This window comes from Centroberyx affinis, unplaced genomic scaffold (genome assembly GCF_046629955.1).
Source record: "Centroberyx affinis isolate AG114_WGS23_722 - 3 ecotype Tasmania unplaced genomic scaffold, CSIRO-AGI_Caff_v1 ptg002175l_1, whole genome shotgun sequence".
NCBI classification, from domain to species: Eukaryota; Metazoa; Chordata; class Actinopteri; order Beryciformes; family Berycidae; genus Centroberyx; species Centroberyx affinis.
In genome coordinates this window covers 44,891-47,429 of record NW_027280484.1, presented here as the reverse complement: position 1 = coordinate 47,429, position 2,539 = coordinate 44,891, and the positions used below count along the sequence as shown (strand labels likewise).

Below are 2,539 nucleotides of genomic sequence, written 5' to 3'. Positions count from 1 at the left end.
GTCATCTTTATAAACTATTAAATAATGTATAAATTAATACCTTAGTTAACATGAACACATTAGTAAATTATTACCAGACACATTAGTTAACTGTTAATTACGTTTACTTAATGCTACTTACTTTATGCTTATTAAGCATTAACTAACCCTTAATTAATGTACCCTTATTTTAAAGTGTTACCCAAATATTTGTTTCACATACAAATCGGCTGATATTTACTAGTCATATTATGCTTCAGTAAAACACATTTAACCTTTAAATCCAGAACCTTTGAACGATCGTAAAAGACGAGTCGCAGTTTTTAGTCTCGGTTTACAAAGAGAACTCGGCTTGGGATTCGGCACTTGGCCTAAAGACATTTCAGTTGGAGAACATCCTCTGTAAACCACCAGGCTGTCATGATGGTTCCACTGGGGCTCGAACCCAGGTCCTTCTGCGTGTAAAGCAGACGTGATAACCACTACACTATGGAACCACAGGACACAAGTCAGTCTCAAGTCTTGAGACTCAAGTCCGAAGTCAAGTCTCAAGTTCAAATGTAGAACAGCAAGTCAAGTCAGAACAAATCAAGAGTCCAGTATCAATTTAATATCTTAAAGAAAACTAAATATCTAGGACTTTTCAATGCAATATGGTTTTAATAGGATAAAAACTTGGTAAGAGCATCATGAGTTTGATTTCTATAATCAGTTTCAACTTCAATTAAAACTGCAAGCAGTGATGAGCGGGCCCTCGCCTCCGTGTGCAAGTCGGGGTGTGCTGCAGCCGCGGGACATGTAGACGTCCTCAGGCCTGGACTCTCGTCCAGCATGTGAAATCCGGTGCAGATCGGACAACGTACGCTCAAGTTCACACAACTTCCTGTCGCCAGTAGGTGGCGCTATGACTATGACTCCTAATCGGCCTGTAGATGTCCTCAGACCTGGACTCTGGTCCAGCACGTGAAATCCGGTGCAGATCGGACAATGTACGCTCAAGTTCTCACAACTTCCTGTCGCCAGTAGGTGGCGCTATGACTATAACTGAATATCGACCTGTAGATGTATTCAGGCCTGGACTCTAGTCAAACGTGTCAAATTTGGGCCAGATGTGACCACGCACAGTCGCGTTATAACCCACTTCCTGTTTCGTGTCACCAGTAGGTGGCGCAATGACTATTACTCCTAATCGGCCTGTAGATATCCTCAGGCCTGGAGTCTTGTCCAGTATGTGAAATCTGGTGCAAATTGGACGACGTAAACTGAAGTTAACGCAGCTTCCTGTTTCATGGCGAAACATCGAAATTCGACGCCACGCCACGCCCACGCCGTGTGACGAAAACTCAAGCTTTTGATAACTTTTCATCGTCAAACTCTTTTATACACGCTGACCAAGTTTGACGTGAATCCGATCAACCGCCTAGGAGGAGTTCGTTAAAGTACGACCCCTGCAAATTCACACAGCTTCCTGTCGCCAGTAGGTGGCGCTATGACTATAACCGAATATCGGCACATAGATGTGTTCAGGCCGGGACTCTCATCAAACGTGTGAAGTTTGGTCCAGATTTGACCATGTACAGGCCAGTTACAAGCCACTTCCTGTTTCGTGGCGAAACGTGGAAATTTGACGCCTAGCCACGCCCACGCCGTGTGACGAAAACTCAAGCTTTTGATAACTTTTCATCGTCCAACTCTTTTATACACGCTGACCGAGTTTGACGCGGATCCGATCATTCTCCTAGGAGGAGTTCGTTAAAGTACGACCCCTGCAAACGGGCAAAAACGCCCCAAAATGTCGCAATCAATTCAAAATGGCCGACTTCCTGTCGGGTTTAGGCGCATGGTACCTATGGACTTTTTTTTAAGTCTGGACACGATACACGTGCCTACCAAGTTTCGTACGTCTAGGGGAAACGTACGGCGAGGAGTATTTTTTTAAAATTTTCTAGGGGGCGCTATCGAGCCATTTTGCCACACCCATGCGCGAGACCCATAAAATATCAAATTTTTCGCCACTTCTGACGCGTGTGCAAAGTTTCGCAACTTTTCGAGCACGTTTAGGCCCTCAAAAGTCCGATTTATTTGTCCGGCGAAAAATAAAAATAAGAAAAAGAAATAATTAAAACTGCAAGCAGTGATGAGCGGGCCCTCGCCTCCGTGTGCAAGTCGGGGCGTGTTGCAGCCGCGGGACATGTAGACGTCCTCAGGCCTGGACTCTCGTCCCTCATGTGAAATCCGGTGCAGATCGGACAACGTACGCTCAAGTTCACACAACTTCCTGTCGCCAGTAGGCGGCGCTATGGCTATAACCGAATATCGGCACGTAGACGCGTTCAGGCCGGGACTCTCATCCAACATGTGAAGTTTGGGCCAGATTTGACCATGTACAGGCCAGTTACAAGCCACTTCCTGTTTCGTGGCGAAACGGGGAAATTCGACGCCACGCCACGCCCACGCCGTGTGACGAAAACTCAAGCTTTTGATAACTTTTCATCGTCCAGGTCTTTTATACACGCTGACCAAGTTTGACGTGGATCCGATGAACCGCCTAGGAGGAGTT

The 2,539-nt window shown here is 45.9% G+C and overlaps 1 non-coding gene across 1 annotated transcript; it reads right to left on the bottom strand.

Annotated features, from left to right (window-relative positions):
• Positions 1–403: 403 nt before the first annotated feature.
• trnav-uac (transfer RNA valine (anticodon UAC)) lies at positions 404–476 on the bottom strand. Its single transcript has one exon. It is a non-coding gene; the product is annotated as a tRNA-Val (tRNA).
• Between the last annotated feature and the right edge of the window lie 2,063 nt (positions 477–2,539).